Raw genomic sequence first — 23,856 nt, 5'->3', positions numbered from 1 at the left:
AAAGTTACTGATGCTGTAATAAAACAGTATACTAAACTTCAAAGGCCCTAAGCTGTGTCTGAAGTTGTTGCAATATTAAATTGAAAATGTAACACCCAGCGTTAGAAAGATTCACATATTATTAAAAAACAAGTATAGAATAAATAGTGCCAGAATGTCAAATCTTGACAATAATATTTAAGAATTCATATAACAAAGAGATTTGGCATATAAAAAGTTGCAATCACTAGCTGTAAACATAAGCTACCATTTCAAGCCCATCGATCCATTGACTGTACATTCAAAAGTTTGTGAGAAAAATCCCGAAAAATACTTTTGAACCTCTAAAATACTATATGTTATGGTACTTTCACTGTTTTTCATTACAAATCCATCATTATCGATTCATGTTCATATTTTTAATAACTGAAAGAAAGATTTTTTTCATTTTGCTATCTTTTGACTCCGATTGTATATAGCTAATACTACCTTAACATTGTATGAGTTAGAGCCTTCATGATTATGTATACAAGTACTCTAGTACAGTTTGATCCGTGGTTGTCACGATTGTAATCAGAAAACGTGTAATTTCTGAGTCGACTACTTGGAACTTTGACATGTAGAAACAAACAAGCTCTTTATCCGCATAGTTACGAGAGGGGGGGGTTAATAAGTCTTTATAAAAAGAAGAAAAAAAAAGTTTTGCGTATGTAATTTTTTTTATTTTTCAACATAATCTCCTTGAAGGTCGAGACATTTTATTAAACGGCCTTCCAGTTTTTTTAAGCCATCAGAAAAATATGATTTCTGAAAACCCTCAAAATAGACATTTCTTTCGGCGGTGACTTCTTCATTCGACGTGAATCGTTGTCCGGCAAGCCATTTTTTGAGGTTAGGAAATAAGAAAAAGTCACTGGGAGCCAAATCAGGTGAATATGGTGGATGATCAATTATTTCGAACTTTAAATCGTTAATTTTTGCCATCGAAACTGCACACGTGTGAATTCGAGCATTGAAGAAAGAGGCATTTTTTTTGTTCAAGTGAGGACGTTATTCTCTGATTTTTTCTTTCAGCTAACCTAATAATGACGCATAATATTGTCCAGTGATCGTCTGGCCCTTTTCCAAGTAGTCGATGTAGATGATTCCATACGCATCTCGGAAAACCGTGGCCATAATCTTGCCAGTTGACTTTACTGTCTTTGCCTTCTTTGGGGCTGGTTCTCCTGCGGTAATCCATTGTTTCGACTGTTCTTTGGTTTCAGGATAGTGGTGTACCGATGTTTCGTCTACAGTTACAAGTCGACTCCAAAAGTCTTCCGGATTACGCCGTATGCGTGTCAAAAGAGCCTAAGAGGTGACCACGCGGGTTCGTTTGTTTTCAACAGTGAGCAAACGCGGCACCCATCTTGCTGATATTTTTTTCATCCCCAATTTTTCATGCAAAATTGAAATGATTGTACCCTTTGATACCCCTGTGGCCTCAACTAATTCTCGCAATTTTAATCATCTATCACTCAACACCATATCGTGGATTTTGTTGACCATTTCGGGCGTACTCACTTCTACGGGGCGTCCCGAACGAGGTTCATCTTTTGTTGTTGTACAGCCGTGTTTAATTTCATTTACCCAGTTATAAACAGTCTTAAACACAGGGGCAGACTTGCCATGAACGGCGTTCAACTCAACTGTGATTTCTTTTGGTGTAAGGCCTTTCAAATGAAAATGTTTTATCACCGCTCAAAACTCTGTTTTTTTTCATTTTTCAAATAAACCAATAACTTTTTGTTCAACCAACGCTCATAAAAAAACGACTTAATGAATCGCGCTAAAACTTTGTACGATATCTAGTTAGTAGTATTGCTTGCCAAAAACATCATAATTTAAGCGTGACGAGCGCCATCTTTTGGATTTTGTAACGAGTTATTGCCCCCCCTTGTAGCTTATCTTGAGATTTTGAATGAAATTGATTCATAATATACGTGAAATGCGTACAGGAATTCTCTCATATCATTTGTGGAGCGAAGACGATGTGTCGACCGCCTTGTACCATGAATTTCCTAAGTTACTTGTCGAGCGATTTCCGATATTTGACTAATTTTTATTGGGGCTATGAAGAAAAGTATTATATGCACTTAGGCCGAGATACGGGATATCCTATAAACATGTGTTTTTCGGCTTTAGTTTCACCTGGGCCCAAAGCCTATAGACGAATGCAGTAACCTACTTCTCAGTCTAAGAAAGTAATATATTACTAGCGACCTAGCCAACGGCCGTGCCTTGCTGGATACACCGGTTCCCGTTCGATCACCGAAGTTAAGCAGCAAGGAGCGCAGTTAGTAATTGGATGGGTGACCGTTTCGGGACACTGCGTGTTGTTGTCATAGTCGTTACAAAAGTGCACCGAAAATTCAAAAAAATACAAAAAAGACCAAATAGTTTATGCTAAGCACCTTCCGTAGAAGCATAAAAACGACTATCCTTAGAAACCGCGGTAGTTCAATGATTTGCGGGAACACTTGGCTCACGGTATACATCAGGAACTGGTAGATGAGGTGCCCTAAAAACCGTTCACGGTGTAGACATACTGAAAAAACTACTAACTAACTATTACTAGCGAGGTTCCTGGTTCTACTCGAAATCTTGTACGATAGAATTATATCTCAGATTTATTTGTTTATTTATGAGTTAATTGATTGATTTACTTATCGAATTATTAATTGATTAATTTATGGATATGTTCATTAACTTTTGATTTATCGATTTATTCATTCATTTTTTATCGATTTATTTATCTACATTTTCCTACATTTAACTCTAACCCCCTTTCTTCCAGGTATCTTTTTAATTTTTTCAGCATTGCTTTCATTCCACTTTCACTCTTTGCCATCATCACTATATCATCTGGATATCCTAATATCCATATTTTCTTCCTTCCTATCACTACCCCTCCTTCCTGCACCTGCTTGATCTTCACTTCCAGGTCGGCGAAGGCAAGATTAAAGCGTGGTGCTCAAAGGGCACCCTTACCTTACGCCTTTGTAAGTCTCAAACTCCCCAATTAATTCTTCTCCAACTTTTACCTTACTCCATGTTTTCTTGTATATTTCTTCTATTCTTTTCCTAATTTTTCTATTTCTCCCTTTCTCTTTCATTGTTTCCCATATTTTCTTCCTATTTATCTTGTCAAAAGCGGCCTTCATGTCGGCAAAGAATACAAACATTGTTCCTCTTTTCTTCCTAAATCACATCTGCTTATCGTTTAGCGTTCCTTTAGCTTCTAGTTCTCTTTCCAGCTTTTTCCTCAGTATTTCCGCATATATTTTATATCCCGTGTCCATCAGCGTTATTCCTCTATAATTTTCTACTTCTTCTTTTCTCCCTTTCTTATATATTGGTACTATTATTCCCTTCCTCCATTCTTCCGGATATCCTTCTCCGTTCCATATTCCGTTTAAGCATTTTACATATCTTATATCAAGCCTTTCGTGCCTTCCATCCACGCTTCATTTGCTATACCATCTTCTCCTGTCGCCTTTTTCCTTTTCATTTTTCTTATTACCTCTTTTACTTCTCTTTCTTTGATTTCTTCACCTTCCTCTCCTTCGCTGTCTTCGGTTTCTTCCCCTTTGTTTTCTTCCTTTTCTTTCTCTCCCAGTTGTTCCTTGAAGTGCTTTAACCATTCTTCTTTTCCTATATTTACATCTAATCCAATTCTTATCTTCCTATTGCCATTCACTTTATCCCAGAATTTTCTTCTCGTCTTATCCTTTCTTATTTCTTCTGCCACTCTTTTCCCCTCATCTTCTTTTACTTTTCTTATTTCGTCTCTGTATTCGCTCTTTTCTTCTAGGTATTTGCCTCTGTCTCCTTCCCCTTTTCTTACCTTATTTAACTCTGCCATCACCCTACCCTTTTTATCTTACATTCTTTTCTCCACCAGCTTTTTTTCGATCCTGTTTTTTCCTTATCTTCTTTTTTACAACTACGTTCCTCACTCTATTTTTCATCTCTTTCCATTTTTTTGTTCCCTCTATTGATTTTATCCATTTCTGATACTCCCTTATACCTTCTTCGCTCCAGTCGTCTATCATTCTTTTTTCCTCTTCTTTTCTTTCTTTCGCTATTTTATTCTCCCAATTCCACCTCTATTGGTAAGTGGTCCGACTTTACTCTCTCTTTTATTTGAACCCTTTTTATTGCTTCATCACCTTCCTCGTTACCTACTACATAGTCTATCGTTGACATTCCTCTCGCTCCTATATATGTTATTTCTCCCTCTTTATCTCCTTACTTTCTCCCACTCGTTATCACTAAGCCCCTTTCTCCTAGCTATTTTATCATTTCTTCTCCCTCTGCGATTAACACTTTATCCTTGGCCTTTATTTCTTCTAGGTTTTCTTCTGTCTCCCATTCTCTCCCTTCATTTCCTGTTCTTGCGTTGAAGTCTCCTCCTGTAATTATTGTTTTTCCTCTGTTCTCCTCTATCTCTTCGCTTAGGTATTCATAGTTTTCCTTCTTCTCATGTTACATATACACCGATGCTATCATGTATTTCTTTATTTCTCCTACTATTACCTCACTTGTCTTTTCTTTCTTCCATTCAACCTTACTCATCCCTTTCCTCTCTCTTACTCCCATTATTCCTCCCCCTATTTCTTTCCCCCTTCTTCCTTCCCTTCTTGAGTCTCGCCACTCTATGTTGTACCCTTTCAGTTGTTTCTCCACACCATTTCTTGCCTTTTGCCTCTTCACCCTGGTTTCCGTTAGCCCTATTATGTCGAATTCCCTAACATATTCCCAGTCATCTTCCTCCATGCTCCTCATCCCCGCGACGTTCCAGAATAGTATCTTTATTGCCTTTCTTCTCTCTCTCTTCCTTCCCTCCTCTCTCTCTCTCTCTCTCTTTTATCCCCATTGTTTTCGAAACCCTTCCGCCCTTTTCCCTACCATTTTTTCCTCTTTTTCGCTCCACCACCATTCTTCTTCCTCCTACTTCACCCCATTATGCCACATCTTTATCTCTTTATCTTTACTTTTTATTTCCCTCGCTTTCCTTCTTACCTCCTCTCTTATCTTCTTCTGCTTCCACGTTCAGTCCTGATCTATGTATATCTTTTTCCTCCCTTAACCAGTCCTCTGCCTCTCCCTTCTTTTCCCATCTTAACTCACCCTCTAAGTCTGTCTCTATTATATTGTTTATCCTACTTTCTCTGTCCATTTTTTCTCTCATATACTCTAATTCTTCCTTATTGCCTACTTCTGTTCCTCTTTGCTTCTTTTTTCCTCCTTCTATACTTTCTTTTAGTTTCACGCACTCCTCTTCCAACTAGTTCATCCTCTCGTCCCATTTCTACTGCAGTTTCTTTTTTCTACTTTCTGCTTTTTCCCTTTCTTCTTTCGTCTCTTTCTTTCTTTCTTCTCTCTCACTCTCTTGTTCTCTCCTAACTTTTCCTATTTCTTTCTCCTATCTTTCTTCTCTTCTTTTCCCCTCTGACTCCATTCTTTCCATTTTTCCCATTATTTCTTTAAACATTTCTGTCCATTCTTTCCTTTCATCCTCCCATGCCTCTCTTAAATCCCTTATATCTGCCCGTATCTTTTCCATTATATCTTCTGCACCACTACTTTTTCCCACTTCTCTTATCGTGTTGTCCAATCCTTCTCCCCCCTTCCCTTTCATTTCTCTCCCCTCGCTTTCATTCTTGTATCTCTTAGCCTCTCTATTATTCTCCCTCTGCCCCTCTCCGCTCTCTCTCCCCCTCACCACCTTTACTCTTTTCTTCTTTTCCTCCTCTGGGCCTTTCTTATCCATCCTTCCACTTTTGTCTCTTAATTTTTCTGTTGTCACAAATCTTTCCATCACTATCCCGTACGCTTTAATTCGACTCTCTAATTCTACTCGTGATCCCACCTTTATTTCCTGTCTTACCTTTTCTGTCTCCGCCTTTACTTCTTATTGTCCCACCTCTCTACCTGCCTTTCCCGCTTCCTGATTTTCTGATTTTCTCTCTTAACCTCAACTTTTCTTTTTTCTTTATTCCTCTCTCTCTGCTTTTTCCTGCTCTTCTTCTAGCCTTTCTCTCTTTTCTCCACTTCTCCTCCGCCTCCACGTTCTTTTCACCTCTATTTCTCTCCTCAAACACTTTTCCTCTTTAACTTTCTTACCAAAACTCGCACTCACAGCCAAGATACGTCCACACTCTTCCACCGTCCTTCTAACCTCCTATCTTGTTTGGTATATAAAACAATGTATAATAAATGTAGAAAACTCGTATTTTTTAAATTAAATATCATGTAATCATTGTCAAATGTCAAAGGTTGAGTACAAAAAATTTAATTGCAGATAAAAAAGTGTGAAAACATACAGATTATCTTTAGCTATTTTTTTTCTTAAAGAACGTTTACAAAAAAATATACGTCGATAAATAGTTAGTTATAAAACTCTATCAATGATACATTTTGTGTTACAATGATTCAAATAATCCATCAATATATGAACAATTTTTAAATTAGTGCATACAATACTTAGATTAAATATTTCATTTGGGGAATTGTTGACAACTATTAAGTGTGCCTTTGTTTCTGGATTCTGTTTAGGCCTTTCTTATTTTAAAGTGTCTTGATAAAACGGGTCAATTGTCATTAAACTACTCTGTAACTCGATTGACCAGCGCACTGGCTCTTTCTTATTAAAGTATCTTCATAAAATGGGGACTGACTCAAAATTGGAAATCGAATGTTGTTCTCGCTTACCTCTCAACTAATGCATATGCTTTTGTGTCACTGTCGATGCATAAATCATTAGATACTTTCATCGGTAGCACAATTTACCGTTTATAGGCAGATACACGTGAATTCACGGTGTACTTTGGTAACGATGTTGCAGGATACATCTGATGCATACTTTTATATATTCGTAGTCATTCTCTCTTTTTACGGTACTGATGTTTTATATTTTTGATCACGAATTGTGAGATCAAAATTGATTAATAATGGCATCGGTTGCCTGCAATCAATATTAATTTTGATGTTCTTTACATTATTTTTTGTAATTGTAAACAGGTTTAGAGAATTATCGAAGATACTTGATTGCACCATTATTATTATACAAAAGTGTAGCAGCTCAGTGAGTAAGTTTATCATCCACGTATGGAATTTTGTCCAAAATGCTGCAAGAGATTGAGAATAACAAGCACTTTTTGGACAGGGTATTATTTACAATTGAGTCCGTCTTTGGCAGAGAGGAGAATTTAATATGTATTATAACTGCTATTACACCGAAAAAAATTCAAATGTAGTTTTGATTAATAGGCATCAGTAGATAAGCAATGTATGTTCTGGGACACAAAGGAGCCTACAAAGGATGCCGCCAATGTATAAGGGATATGTGTATGTTCTGGGACACAAAAAGGTCGCCCGATGAAGGTGTCCCGGTACCACCCACTCCCATCCACCCCCACCTTTTGTTTGTTCCCACACTATGTATGGATTAAAAACTTATCTGCTCTTGTTAGAAGTGAAGTAGTACATACTCCAGCTCGGGCAATATCTCCTGCTGGTTACCGAGGAGGTAGGTATTGGTCCCACATACCTCCTCGATAATATACGGGCCAGCATACTTCGGCGCCAACTTCGCCGATACGTCCTGAGCCGCGGAACACAGGATACGGTTCCGTTTCCACACCCAGTCCCCAACCCTAAAGTCGGCCTGACGTCTCCTCTTGTTGTAATAGACCGCCTGAGGATCCGCCTCCTCCCTGGACTTGGAGCCAGCGCGTTCCCATAAGTTGGGCAACAGGTACATGTGCTCACCCTATTCGGTTAGTTCCTGGCCCTCAGAAGCTTCTCGGGCTAGCTGATCCTGGGCCCTTCTAAAGGTCGAGGGAGGAGTGGGTTGTCGTCCGAAAACGAGCATAGCCGGGCTGTAGCCTGTCGCGCTATGAGTTGCCGAGTTCAACGCGAAGTTGAACTCTGGCAGGTGCTCGTCTGAGCTCTTATGATCACGCTCTAGGTATGACATGAGCATGGACTTGAGGGTTTTGTTCACTCGCTCCGTAGGGTTGGCTTGTGGGTGGTAGACTGGAGTGAGGGCGCGCCGGATGCCGTTCCTCAGCAAGTAGGCATCGACATCCTGATTCTTATACTCGGTTCCATTGTCCGAAAGAAATATCTCGGGCGCGACGAACCTGGTTACCACTCTCTCGTGCAACTCCCGCACAATGGTCCTTCCATTGGCCTTGCGTATGAGTACGCACTCAACCCACCGAGTGAACAGGTCTAAAAAGACCAAGATGTACTCAAACCCTCTTGAGCTCTTTGGGAATGGGCCTGTAATATCGCTGGCCACCACCTGCCAGGGTCGCGAGACCTCTCGACGACCCATTACCCCGCAAGGCGGTCTTTGTTCCGCCTTGCATTGTTGACAGACCGGGCAACTCCTCACGTACTCTCTGACCTGCTCATACATCTTAGGCCAGAAGTACAGGCGCTTAGCCCTGGAGAACGTCCGTTCTCTCCCCTCATGGACCGCTGCTGGTGCATCATGTACCTCTTCGAGCACTTGGTGCCTTTTCTCAGCGGGAACCGCAAGCTTCCAGGATTCCTCATTATCGATGGACCCTTCGCTATCTTCTGTCGGATTGTAATGGTACAGCCTCCCTCCAACTACCTTCCAGGTATGCTAAGAATGGGGATCCTGGCATACTTCTCGGTACTTCTGCAGATACCAGACATCGGCAGTTTCCGGCTGATGATTCATGGCACCCACTTCTACCACTCCCTCCTCATAGGCCCTAGACAAAGCGTCTGGTACCACGTTGAGGTCTCCCTTTCGATACTCTATATCAAAAACATGTCCCTGCAGTGCCAGCGCCCAACGCGCTAGCCTGCCTGTAGGATTCCTCATACTGTGGAGCCACTTAAGGCAACTATGGTCGGTAATGACTTTGAAGTGGTGCCTCTCTACATAAGGTCGAAACTTCTCGATAGCCCATACTACAGTCAGGCACTCTCGTTCGGAGACTGTGTAATTTCTTTCCGCACTATTTAAGGAGCGTACTCAATGACGCGCTCCTGTCCATCGATTTCCTGCGTCAGTATGGCGCCGATCCCACTATCACTCGCATCAGTTTGTGAGACAAACTGTCCGCTGGGATCCGGCGACTGCAGGATGAGTGCAGAGAACATTGCGTCTCGTAGCCTTTCGAAAGCTTACTCTTGTTCCTGCTGCTAAGCGAACGGAACGCTCTTCTTCGTCAAGCGGTTTATCGGTTCAGCGATTGTCGCGAAGTCGGGTATAAAGCGACGATACCACAACATCATCCCCAGAAATCGCTTCACCTGCTTAATAGTCCGTGGTGTTAGATATTCCATGAGCGGCTTGATTTTTCGGGATCTGGCCTTACTCCTTCACGGTTCACAAGGACCCCCAGGCACTTGACTTCCGATTTACAGAAGTGGCTTTTGGTCTTGTTTACAGTGAAGCCCGCACCCAGAATTCGTTGTAAAACCAACTCCAGGTGTCGCTTATGCTCCTCAAAGGACGACAAAATAATGATCACGTCGTCGAGGTAAGCAAAAGCGAAAGGATTTAAGTCCGGGCCAATCACTTTGTCCATCGACCTCTGGAAGGTCGCGCCTGCGTATGACAATCCGAAAGGCATTCTCTTAAACTGAAAATGCCCTAGGCCAGGGACAGTAAACGCAGTGATGGGGCGCGACTCCTTTTTTAGAGGGATCTGGTGGTACGCGCTACTCAAGTCTAGTGTAGAGATGAACTTGGCATCCCTGATCCTTCGCAGGATGTCGTTCATGAAGGGCAATGGATAGGCGTCAGACTTGGTTACTGCGTTCACCTTCTGGTAATTTACGCAGAACCGATACTTGCCATCTGCCTTCTTCACCATCACCACTGGGCTTGACCACCCGCTGGTTGCTGGTTCAATGACGTCGTTGTCCAGCATGGCCTTGATCAGCGCGTGCATCTCATCTCGCACCCTGTCGGAGACCGGATAGTATTTTTGGTTACAGGGTCGAGCGTCTCCGAAGTCTATCTCATGCTCGACCCCCAGAGCACAGCCTAAACCCTCACCTGCGTCTGGAATCAATCCGTCGACGAGGCTAGCCACTTCTTGGCACTGTACTTCCATGGCTTCTATCAGGCCCACGGGTGCGAGGCACGACGTACCAGTGACACTTGCCACCTCCAACGGTCCCGCCACTTTGGCTTTCGCCAAGTACAGCTGGTCCGTGTCAGGATTCAGGTTGGCGCTGAATTCCCTTACGAAATTCGAGCCCACATAGCAGTCATTCGACAGCAGTGGCGTTATGGCAACTCTGACATCCTTTGTGATTCCCCTACCGTGAAGGGGAAGATCATATGACCCAATATGGGGCATGGATGACCGTCGGCGAGCTTAGCTTCGCCCGCATGCGTCACATCGAGGCCCAGCCCCATGTCCGATGCCAACCTTAGCCCGAGCTGACCCATTACCGTCGATGAGGCTCCGGTATCGTAGAGTGCCCTCAATTTGTAGGCCCCTACGTCTACCTTAAGCCACCATCTGGTCTCATCCTCGGGCGCGTAACCACGGGGAGCTTTCACCGTACCACTCTTACCTGTGGTCCGGAGGCTTTCGCGGTTCTTCATGCCTTGGGCAGCCGCTACTCGCATCGACGTGCTCTCACCCGCTAGTTCCTGGGTCCCAGGCGTATCCTCGGGAGCGTCGGGTGGTCTCCTGGAGCTTTTGGGGCCGACGGTCTCCTCTCCGACCCATTCGTACCCGTGCTCCACCACTTGAATCCGACCTCCATACCCTTCTTGGATACAGAACGCCCTGTTGCCCAGGTTAGGCATCGGCGCGGTCGTTGTCGCCTCGTACGCCACCGCACTACTGGGTCTCATAGAACTCAATGGCCCTTCCGAGACCTGCCTGAACCCTGGGGTCGCTGACGGGCCACCGCCACGTTCGAGCGACCCGCGGCGAGAGGTCATCTCTATTGGGGACGCGGAGGGGACCTCCGTCCTTCGTTTCCCAGCCCGTTTCCCTTGTTGCAATCCGGGCAGTACCTCCTAGTGAAGCCCAGCTTGCCACAGGACGAGCACTTGATAGGTTGGGATAAATCTATCTTTCTCCTCTAACCCTCTTGCCGCTGGCCAGGAGACCCAGGGGGGGGGGGTTACTCCTTCCCTTGTTTTGCGGCCGACCCCTTGGCCGCTTGGGGGAGTTAGCTTTCCTCTCCTTGAAGTACCGGTCTATGTCGCGTCGCAGGGTCGCTACCTGTGACGACAGGTCATCAAAACGGTCTGTCGCTTGCGTCGCGGAGATTGAAGACCGGTCCTCGGGATTCCTGGCCTGGCTCTTCACCGGTGACTCGGCTTACAGCTGCTCCATACCCCGATGTTTGTTAGACATGGCCGCGGTCCAGGCTCCTGCCCTGGGCGGTGGTGCCTACGCTGACACACCCATGTGCTCGGGATATAATGTGGACGTGGACTCCAGCCTGGTCCTCGGGCGCTCGTCGTCCCGCATTGCGGTCTCGATTTCGGTTGCCCGGGCATGAAACTCGTCCACATTGGAGAACGCGTTTCTCCACAGCTGCATTCGGATGGCGGGTAGAAGATTTGCGTAAAGCAAATCTAGTTGTCGCTGCTCAGGCAACGGCGGGCGTAATTGGGCAAGCATGAAGAGGAGGTGGCAGACGTATTCTCTTACCAACTCTCCCTTTTCTTGATACCGAGCTTGGGCCTCTTGCAGTAGTCTTTGTTGCTGCAATTCGCTTGACCCAAACCAACGACGAGCGCCAGCTACAAAGTCGGCAAAGCTCCTCCACTTGAGCTTATTGAGCTCGTACCATGTTCTCGCAACGCCTTTGAGGAGTTCTGATATGGAGCACAAAACTTCGCCGTCGGTCAGCCTAGAGCCCGCTCGTAGATCCTCTAGCCTTGATAGGAAGGTGACCACGCACTCCGAAGCCGTACCTGAATATCGCAGCTTCCATCCTCGGACTATTCTACCCGCATCCCGAGTTGTGTAGAATTCTGACGCCGCGTTGGTATCGTACCAGGCTGTCCGGGATTGCCTGCCCTTCACCAATGTTGGCGTCGATTGGTCCACTCCGCGGCGGCTGCTCCGTCCGCAGAGGCGCCTGCCTTTGAGGAGCCTCTCGAGGCTCACCAGGGGTCGGTCTCGTGGGTTCCGGGGTACTTCCTGGTACCCTCGGATCGTAGTGGCACGTGTACGTGGACTGAAAGTCCACGGTTCTCCTGGGCCGCTCCGGTACAACACTTTGTCGATTTGTGGGGTCCGTGCTCCTCAACTGCTGGACCTCCACCTGCAGGGCGGTCACCTGGTCGCTCCACCGCGCGCATACTTGATTGTGCCTCTCCCGCATCTCAAGTATGCGGTTAATCCCGACACGGTTGCGCTCGATTTCTTCTTTCAATCGCTCGGTCACGCACCGTTCCTCCTCGTCTTCTTGAGGGTGCAGCTCTTCGTTCTCGAAACGACGAGCTCTTCGCCTATCCGGCGATCCGGTGGAACCCTCACGTCCACTACTAACCCCTTCCGGAAGCCCACTGGCTACGCCGGTCCCAGACTCCTCGACGGGCTCTCGCTCCGACTATCCTCATCGAGGTTGTCGAAGACCGCGAGAGTCCGCGTCAGGTTCGCCTCCACCGCCTCATCGCTGTATAACAGGGGGCGACGTGATCCTCGGCATCAGCTGCCTCAAGCTCTTGACGTCTGGTCTCGAGCCATCTCTCTCGGCTTCTTCTTCTATATTGTGCCATATCCCTATCCAACGCTGCTACTTGGAAATCTAGGTCGATATACTCGCCCAATAGCCAATATGCCAGCCGGACCGCTTGCATCAGCTTGGGACCATCTGTGCGCAACTCCAGTTGCGTCAGGTACCTGTCAAGCTGTGTAGAAGGCAGTTCCGATGCCCATCGGGTTATCGCATCGGCGGTATCTTCCATACCGCCTACACTCGGGCGTAGGTGATGGTTGAGGTTACTTTACCTATTCGACCACTACCGCCTCATATCGCCCAAGGCGTGAGCGGGGTGCTGCAACTTCTACGAGGCTCATGGGTGTGTGCAGGTGCCGCGTACCCAAAGAAAGTAAGAACTTCCACTCGCAACTACCTACCTATAGGTGGAGACTAACTGTTTGCTAGCTCCACCAGGTTAGTAAAACTAACCCCGCACACACCCAAATTGCGTGCTCTGCACTTATTGTCGCTCTGTGACTAACCCCCACCTGAAAATACTCTAATGTGTGGATGTCAATTCAAAAAACCAATTTGTCACCTCTTTTTCTTTTTCTTTAGAGCGACACAGGACGTCTCTTTGACCCCCGCTATTAGTATGCTCTCGGCTTACAAAAGCAATCGCTATTAGGTCGGAGAGACGTCTTTTCCCCACTGCAGAGCACGTGCCGAACGAGCCACGTGTTCTTTACCCTTACACTCACACTCACGGCTCACACCTTAACACGCACGCGCGCAAACGTCTCTCTCTCCCGTGCGTCAGTCACTCTTTGCGTACAAACCAAATCCCCTTGTGTGAGTCCTAAAAACTGTTGGGCGCCATGTAACAGGCTGCCGTATAGCCGCTTATCCCTAGTAAATATACTTATCACGACGGCCAAAAGGTGCTCTGTTAGCTGTGTGCTTCAAGCACACTCACTCACCTCGCTCCCGTGTACGCATGCGCCGAGTTCTCTCAGTGATCCGACTTAGATGCGCGAACTCTCCGCTAGGGGCGCTGATGCGCTTGCTTACCAGCGCTCCGTCGGCCACTGCTGGCAACTCGCTTGACGAACAGCTCCTTCTATACTTTCGCGATCAGTGCTGGATTACCGGCGCGTTCGAATCGACTGTAAACAATAACACCGACACCGGACAAAGGGTAGGCGAAATAATAAGAACGTCTCTTATTGATCTCTAACTACTTTATTAAACCAAAGCTAAACCTGTATAGGGGACGATTTGCCGAAAGTCTAACGCACGCTATTTCGACACAATAATTCGAATGGGGAGAGAGAGAGTAGATCTCGCGGACGTCGCGGACTATTCGCACGCTCGCTACCTAAAACTCACCGCGCACGCTGCGCGGGACCGCACGCAAACTATATGACAAAGTGCAGCGCACTTACCGCTAATTCGATGAGGATACGGTGGTCAACCGTATCCACTCACGCAAATCGCGAGCCTCCTCTGCCACACCCTCTGCGGTGGTTGCTACGCCGTGCAGTGGATGCTGCTCGGGTGGTTGTAGCTGCTGCCGGTGCAACACACGTTGTGCAGTGTGCGCACCCGTCACCCCACTCTGACTGTCGTCACCACTGTTGGTGCACAGGTTTCGCAGTGTGCACACTCACCTCGCCACTCACTAATTATCCACCTGACCTTCCCGTGTATCACTCGGATGGAAAACACGTCGTTGCTTCTGACTCGATAAGCTACGATGTAGGCGGACTGAAGGACACAGTCATACTGGCTCACTAGCTCTCCCCTCCCGGTCATTGCCCCTAACGCGCCGTCTCTCTCTCTCTCTCTCTCTCTCTCTCTCTAACTCAAACCGATCACGGCTATTACGCTTAGCCACGCTCAGCAGTTCACGCGAGTCCTAACGATTTCCGGCAATCGTTGCAAGGGTCAGAATACAATGAAAAAGAACCAAGCAAGACTTTGATGTACTTCCATGTTCACAATTTATATGGAACGGCGATGACGCAGTCATTACCGTATAAAAATTTTAAGTGGCTTTTAAGTGAGATTTTAAGTGGGTCTCTAACATTGAGGAGCCTAATTTTTTCGATGTTTCTGATAATAATGAGGTTGGATATATTTTAGAAATTGATCTAAAGTATTCAAAAGAGCTACATGATGAACATAAGGACATTCCTCTTTGTCCTAAACATAACACATCTCCCGGATCAACACAAAAAAAAACTTTCAACGACACTATATAATAAAGAACGGTATGTCATTCACGATAGAGCGCTAAAGCAGGCTATTAAATACAGACTCAAATTAAAACAAATACACACAAATACACACTACAGTTTAATCAAAAGCCGTGGCTTAAAACTTATGTAAATTTGAATACAGAAAAAGCTAACGAGTTAAAAATGAGTTTGAAAAATGATTCTATAAACTCATGATTAATGCAGTATAAGGAAAGACTATGGAGGATGAAAGGAAGCGAAAAGACGTTAAATTAATTAGTGCTTGGGTGGTAGATATGGAGCAGAAGCACGGATCGCCCAACCCAACTTTCATAGTAGTTCCATCTTTGATGAAAATTTAGTAACAATACAGTTATCATGGACGTCTATTAGTATTAAAAAACCAATATACATATAGTGACGTTTGATAATTAAAGAGAGGTAATGGAGGTTTATAAATAAATTATATAATGAATTATAATTTAAAATTAATTTATTAACACTTTCTACAAATAAATAAAATAAATTTTACTCATTTATTTACAATAAATTAACAAAAATAATATGGAAAATTTTTCGAAATAAATTATAAAATCAATTGTATAATTATAAACGGATTGTAAATGATAATAAACATATATTATTCACGCTTTTTAAATAAATAATAATAACGAAAAACAGTAGCAAGTTACTCAGGATAGCTTATAAATGACTACTATTATAATCACAAACAGTTTTCAATAAATGATTTGGGAACTCAGGGTGCGTATAGCAACTTTACGTTTCTTCCATGTCTTTTTAAGGTCACAATGAACAGACTCCATTGCTTGCTCACTGAAGAACCCAAGCCCTTTATTATGTTTTGAATAGAAGTATGGTACGTGGTGGAAAACTATATGAGCTTTGGAAGTAACATTTACATTTAAGTCTAAAAACTTTGACGAAATTTATTTATTGCATCAACATAATTAGGTTTTAATACTTCTGAAAAACACGAATCTATACTGATCGAAAGTCGGAAAAGCATTTCACGTATTTCAAGTAATGTATATTGCAATTACTACGAAAATTGTCTATTTTGTTTAATGTTACATTTTGTTGTCTTACACGAGTTTCCTGCAAAAGCTGGCCCGCCATAAGTGACATCTTTCATAACATTGCAAGCTTGTACCCACTTCAAACTATCTTCTTCAAATTCTTTAGACATGTGATGATATAAAGTGTTCACAACACCAAGTGCGGGAGGAGGAATTATACTAATAATCTCAATATCTTCTCCGAAAATTTTACTGTCTTTGAAAACCGGATAGTTTACACAATTTTCATATAACTTTCATATAACTATCATTTTTTTTACAGCCATTTTTCATCCAAAGCTGGTAATTCTTGGAAATTTGAGATATTGTTCTGTAATTTCCACAATCGTGTAACTTACTTTTTGATGCATTACACCATGGGCAAGGAAAAGTGCTTGAGCTTAATTCCTACTAATATGTTAATCATCTTCAAATCGGCGGCAATAGTACAATTGAGTTCATTTAGATTCAAAAGAGACAAAAACGTAGAAACATTAATATAGTTTTCTTGAAGTCCTTCTACTATTCCTAAAATCAGTAGTTTTTTACACCGGAATATTTGAATTTGTTTGGTGCTATTCCATCGCTGTAATTAAAACGAGATCTTTTATTCAACTTCTCAACGAACGCCTGATTGTTACATTGAATTGATAAACATATTTTTAAGAATCCTCTACCGCCATCTATACTGACTTTTAGATGCACTTCGTAATTTTCACGATGCTCATTCACATATTGACACAATGTAGATACATTATTACATAAAACAAAATCTTTTATTTCATTCGAAACTTTTTTATCAGTAGACTTTGTAAATGTGACCATTTTTACGTGAAAAAGCGAATCAAGACGGTGACTTTGAGTACTTAATTTTTTTCTTAAATATTTGTCAATTAACTTTCGTTTTTTTGTAGCTGTACGTAGAGAAGAAGCTATACTGCAAGTTGTGTTAGCACTTAATCCATGGTTTATTTGGATTTTTAACATATCAACTGAACTAGTAGGAAAAGATTCTTTTTTGTTATTTGAACTTAAGGATAGTTTGAGAGGTTTACCGTGTTCTCGTGATAAGTTTATTACCTCACTTTGGCTTGACTCACTTGAAAGTGTAGATACCTTCTTACTTTTTAATAGCTCACTTATTAAATTTTCTTTAATTTTAGAGGGCAATTCATTATTTATATAGTTTTTTACATTGTTATACTTTGTTATGCGGTTACACTTATGAGCATTCCCTTTCTTCACTTCCGATAAACACTCAGTGCACTGGTTTAAATTAATACGGTGAATACGGTTTTGAGAATTGACTTGTGAAGACGAAACTTTTTTTGGTTTTTTAAATTTTTCTTCTCTCGCAACATTACAAAGAGTACATTGACACTTACCCTGAGATGTTGTTCTAGTATATTTAAGAGAATTAGTATACATTGAGTAATCCGGAAAAAAATATTAACATTTTCCTTCTTTATCTCTCGATAAACGTTAATTCTACATGTACTACATAAAGCAGTTGGCAAACGAACATCATTCGAATCGTAATCTGTATAACTTTGAATCAAACTTATAAGCTTAGGCCCTATACTTATCATATTTTTTTTCTTTTGTTGATACAATAAACATATTTTTGTGCGATTTTCATCGTGAGAGTACGCATGATCTTTTGAATGTAGAGCCATTTTTCATTCTTGTCCTTTCTTAAAAGAATCATGAGGAAAATGCGTCGCCGACATCCAGTATTTTCATTGGTTGAGATATGAAATGGCGCGGGAATTTGAAGTATTGTTAGATTTCAAATATTATTTTTATTGATTAATTACTATATTCAAAAAAAAATATTATGCCATGAGTTATACAATAGTTATATCTGATTTCAATTACATTATGCATAGACGTATTTTTTTACATGTATTTAAAAATGCGCGCTTGACAACACTAGTAGATAAAAAAACTCACCGAACTTTAATTTGAAAGATGGTATTGTTGCACATACTTCTTTAGTAAATGAAACACGAAATAGCACTGATAACTAATATATCGTAATAAAATTTAATAGAAGTCTGCTCTGCGAGTTAAGCCTATGTGTATACGTATATCCTCGTAAACACTTATCGTAAATAATATAGGTAAATACTTAAGAATGCGTGAAATGTATACAGAGAGAATAAGTCTGTGATCTAAGTAAATAGAAAATAATGTATGTAAAATGTGTTAAATGTGGTTGAAAGAATGTAAAACAATTTGCTATATTTTTTCAATACTTTTTTCTAAAGAAAAGAGTAAAATTACTAATCTCATATATAAACAATGGTTAAGGAAAATCCCTCATGTAATTAAAACAACACTCTTGAAAATTTCAACGTTTCGCCATAAATTCATGGCCTCTTCAGGAAAACTTTATTAAAAAAAAAATTATGAACAATTAAAAACTTTTTTATAAACAAATCGACATGATCATAACACTACAGTACACATCTAACAATAATAATAAAATCATTCGTACTCACAACTATAGAAAACCTAAGTCATAGTAATGTTAATTAATAAAATATTTTTACTATTCAGAAACAAACCGAAAAGTCAGAGATATAAAATGAACTGTGAATTTCAAAGTGGTGAAACTGTCTATATACTAGAAATGTCAATATAGTAAGCAATTAAACAACCAATCAGAGTCAAGCACGAAACGGAGATGCCCGAACAATTCGAATCACACAAATAAAATTCAATGACAAGAGCGCATCTCTTTTACAACATTTACAATCCGACAGTATTGTTTATTGAGAAGCTTCACATCTTCTTTTCTGTTAATCGTGTTATCACTAATATTAATATTAATCATCTCAGATGTAATTCTTTTTTTGTAATTTGATTCTCTATCCAAAATAACTGTGTTTTCCCAATCAAATTCATGGTTAGGAAAATTCTCTATGTGAGAAGATACTGGTAACTTATTTTTTCCTATTGAATCTTTGTGTTCTTTAATTCTCTTTTTTAAACTACGTTTTGTTTCCCCTACATAATTCGCAGGGCATGATTTACAATTGAATTTGTAAACGACTCCAGTTTCATCCCACTTTGACAATTTGTCCTTGCCTAGTTTAATTATGTTATTCAGTTTTTTGCTTAAAATAGGAACACATGTGATTTTAAATTTCTTGAAATAAAAAACCATCCGAACTGCACAATGCCCACATTTTGATTCCAAATCTGATTGGTTTTGTTTTTATGAACTGTTTCAGTAAACTTCGACCATAAAATTTAATCATCATTTCATCGATACTCAAAGCCGTAGAAAAATAACCGTACTTTTTCAAGTTATTATTAAATATATCTAAAACTTTTCTAACTTTTCATATTCTATCATTGCTATTCTCATCGCCAGGTTTCGAAGTCTTTACATGTTTTTTTATGCTTTCAAATTCCCTCCGTCCCATTGCATCATAAATAACATCTGATCGAAGAAGTGTATCAGTGGACCAATAATCTCGCTGAGAATTGCGCCCGTTGAAACTTGTAAGAATGACAATTCCTAAAAAAACATCTAATCTATCTGCTGATAAATTGTAAACATGCTGTACAGTAGCATCAATTATATCCTGCTTCAAAGAGATGGAAAAATAATCTTCAAATAATTCAGTAAGAGAAAGAGATAATATATGCTTCTTCTGCCTGTCACTAAGTAAGATATCATTCGTCATAATATCATTATATGTACATTCTTCAGTCATCCAATCATATTTATGATCTGGTTCTAGCTTTTTTTGTTTCGAATCATAACCATCTAATACAGTACGAAATGAAGTTAATTGTAAAGAATTAGTTAGGTCACTTTCATCTTCGTTATCTTCATTTTCATCGTCATCGTTACTTTCAGTTTCAACATCATCATTATTATCTTCATTACCTGAATCGTCAGAACTCGAATCATCTGGATCAGGTATAAGTACAGCCTCGATGTAATCATCATTTTCAAATAATTCAATATTCCTGTCCAAGTGATTTTTTTTCTCGTTCTTGAACTTTTTCTCAATGGAGTCACCAAGTTGTCACCACTCTTTCTTTTGCTCATAGTCAATATTACAAAACGAATATAAAGATAAAATACAAGGTTATTGTAAAAATTCTGGATGAACTATATTAGATTAGAATAAAAACTGAAATATGAAATATGCAGTAAAATTTTATTTATGAAAATAAAGGAACTTACAATCAGGGATATAAAAAAATTATCAGAGATATAAAAAAATTATCAGAAAATTTAAGAATAATATGTAAGTAATATCACTTTTAACAATTAATTATATTATCACCAAATATATTATCGTACAAACTCTAAGAAATATATCGAGGAAAAATACCATTATCATACTTCCAGATTCACCAAATAAATTTTAGAGTAAAAATACCCATATAAAAAAATTTTCAGATTTCATTTCAACACTAAATATTTATATAAAAGATACAGTGACTTAAATATCATACCCAATGTGCTTTATATATTGTAAAAATAAGAACACATACAAATATAACGTAAGTATATATCAAAATACATCTCGAGTCGTTTGAATGCAAAATTCAGGACAAAAATATGAAAAATTAGTGAAAAAATCATATTTTTCGGAATGTACGGCAATAAATGGTTGTTTATTTATAAAAAAACTCATGAAATGTGATAAATAACACTACATACTATTGATTTGCGTCATAAAAAATAACAACATTACAAGTAAAAAAAAACGGATTTTTTGTAATTTCCAAAGTTTTACTGGATTTAAAGAATTCAAGAATTTTTACATAATAATGATGAACTTTAGGAAAAAATGTTACTGAACAAAAAGTTTTTAGCATTGATTAAAGAATATTATAGAATTTTTTCAGAAATTTTTGACAACTTTAAAAATTTATCAAATTTTCAAAATTTTCAAAAATTTTCAAAAGTTGTCAACAAATTTTTAAAAAATTCTATCTTATTTGTTGATCAATTCTAAGAACTTTTTGTTCGATAATAGTTTTTCCTAAAGTCCATTATTATTGTGTAAAAAATTTCTGAATTTTTTGAAATATTTCCGGGATTGAGTCGCCATTTTGGAAATTTTCATGTTCAATTTCCAAAATCTATTGGTATCATTTGAAAGATTAGATAAAAAGATCACGATCTATGAAGGTTTTCGCCCCACTAACATGTCAAAATTGAGTCGAAAATTTTGAATACAAAAAAATATTGCCGAAGAAAATTGCGTTTTTTTCACTTTAATTTGAAAATTTTCTTGGAAAATCGGAAAATTTGAAAATTTTGTCAACGGCATCTGAAAGAGCACCCTCGAAAATAGTAGGGTATATGTTTTTATCGAAAAATTCTATCGCTTTCATAGTTTTAGATTCAATTAAAGTTAGTGCTCTCCAAAAGTGCAATTGTGACGTTAAAGGGTTAAAGTAGAGAGAGGCGGTTGTGGGGGCTCGAAAACCAAAGTAGTGGGGAGAGATTTTAAAAGAGCTGTGAGTCTCGAAGAGCTTCATTCTGTCTCAAGAATCGAGTAGTAGTAGTAGCAGCAGCAGCAGCACCACCACCACCACCACCAGCAGTGACAGCAGTAGTAGTAGAAGTAGTAGTAGAAGTAGTAGTAGAAGAAGAAGAAGAAGAAAGCGTAACATTCTAGATCTCTTTACTTACAGCAAGATGAATTTTGAAATGTTGAATAACATTGGAATGAAGATTTTCGATATACTTCCTGAAAAAAGTTATTATGAATTGCATGAAGATCAGAATTATCTAATAACATACATGAGGCAAGATGAATCTAGAACTATGCTTGAACTCGATTGTGAATTCGAAATTGTTCTACCGGACCGAATGTCAAGAGCGATATTTCATCATTTTGATCTTTTTATTGATCTTTCTGATAGATTTCAAAAATATGCATTATTTATTCAATATCATTTATGTCATCGATTTCCATTTATTATTAAATGTATTTGTATATCTTATTATATCTCAATAAAGATTGTATTATATAAATTTATTTTCTAGAGAGGTAAATGAGTCTTTAGTGTTTCTATTAAAGCAGATTTCGACTTGTCTTAATGGAATCACTAGTGTCGAATATAAAAATGGAAGTACCAGACAGGTAAGAGCGAAGGTTGGGGCTCTTATCCTTAAAATAAAAAAAAACAATGTAATATTTATAAATGAAAACAACACTATTTACTTAAATACAAACTAGATACATATAAATTTATATTTGTAATTCATTGATTTATAGTCTCCTTATTATCCAAGAATTGTAAGTATTGTCGAAGTCAAGCCATTTTACAAAGACTTCATTACCCCGTCTTCTGAGAATTTTTTTTACAAGATAGATATCAGGATACATAGCTTTCTGTAGTTCTTGCTCGTAAAAACCACCAACAATGAGATTTTCTTGATAATCTAGTAGGTGATATGAAACAGGTTTAGTTCTCGAAATATGATGAATAGTAAAAATTTCGGTAGACCAATTAGGCGTATATCCTTTTTCAAAAACGTGTTTAGACTTACTCACTCGCACTTTATCTCCTACCTGGAATTTTGGTTTTTTGAAAAGACGATGATCGTAAGAGAATCATTTTCACATTTCATTTTCTTTAGTCACGTCTTTAGGCTTCATATTTATTGTTCGATGTTTTCGATTATTATAAGATTCTATTAAACTGGAGAGGAAGTCAATCCACTTATAATTTCCTATTAAACTGAATTTTTTCCATGCAATATTTTTGAGTGTTCGATTGAAACGTTCACAAATTGATGCTTTAAGATTGCTATAAGTAGAGTAAAGGTTTATTTTATGTTTTTTCATTAGACTTTGAAAATTTTTATCGTAGAACTCTTTGCCTCTATCCACTTGGAGATTTTTTGCTGAATGCATGATACTGTATCTCATCAATCGGTTTCAATAAATTTTTTAAAATTTTTACTTTGGTTGATTAAGGGACTTTTAATAAATATTAACGTTTTCGAATCAAAGTCCATTAGGATGTTTTATTAGTGTTAGCAAATAGTTAGTTTTTCCAAAGTACTAGGACCACAGAAAACTGCTCGTATACTGTCAGGTAGTAGTTCACCATGTCTTTTTTCTCGTTTTTCTGTCTCAACCAAACTATCAAAATTTATGACTTGCAACTTAAGTGGTTGCTCTTTGAAGTCCATATTATATTATCCACCTATCGAACAACGAATGAGACTACTAACTATAAAAAGACTGTTTATATATTTTTTAGTTTCATTAAGATTTTGTGTTCTGATGAGTTATGATCATTTGTCATAAAAGAAAGACTGATGGTGCTGGCTTAGTGAATAAGATCATTAATAACTTACCATTCGAAGCTCATTTGCCTGGTTATCAGTATTGCGGGCCGGGAACTAAATTAAAAAAACGTTTTGCTCGTGGTGATCCTGGAAAAAATTCGCTAGAGGCTGCTTGTAAAGATCAGGATATTGTTTATTCTCAAAATCGAGAGAACATTTAGGTGAGAAACGAAGCCGACAAAATTCTAGCTAAGCAGGCCTGGGATAGAGTGTAAGCGAAAGATAGTAGTTTTGATGAGAAAGTTGCTGCGTTTATTGTAGCCAACATAATGACAGTTAAAAGTAAACTTGGTATGAGTGTTAAAATTTTAAAACGAGGAAAGAAACGAGATAAGTGATTAAAAAATCGTCAACAACAACGATAGCGACGAAAGACACATGTAAAAAGTAAAAATCTAACAATTCCATTGAAGAAAATTATTAACGCTGCCTCGAGAAGTGTTGTACCCAGTAATAAATCACTCTTCGTCATTCGCTCGGCTATAAAAGGCGCTAAAGAAAC

The 23,856-nt window shown here is 39.7% G+C and overlaps 1 pseudogene; it reads left to right on the top strand.

The window, feature by feature from the left end:
- The first annotated feature begins 2,244 nt into the window (after positions 1-2,244).
- On the top strand, positions 2,245-2,363 carry LOC131673098 (5S ribosomal RNA; annotated as a pseudogene).
- Positions 2,364-23,856: the final 21,493 nt, after the last annotated feature.

Source organism: Phymastichus coffea, unplaced genomic scaffold, assembly GCF_024137745.1.
Source record: "Phymastichus coffea isolate CEN01 unplaced genomic scaffold, Cenicafe_Pcof_1.1 PCOF00012, whole genome shotgun sequence".
Classification (NCBI taxonomy): Eukaryota; Metazoa; Arthropoda; class Insecta; order Hymenoptera; family Eulophidae; genus Phymastichus; species Phymastichus coffea.
Note: the sequence above shows the minus strand (reverse complement) of the source record. Positions and strands in the feature narration are given on the sequence as shown.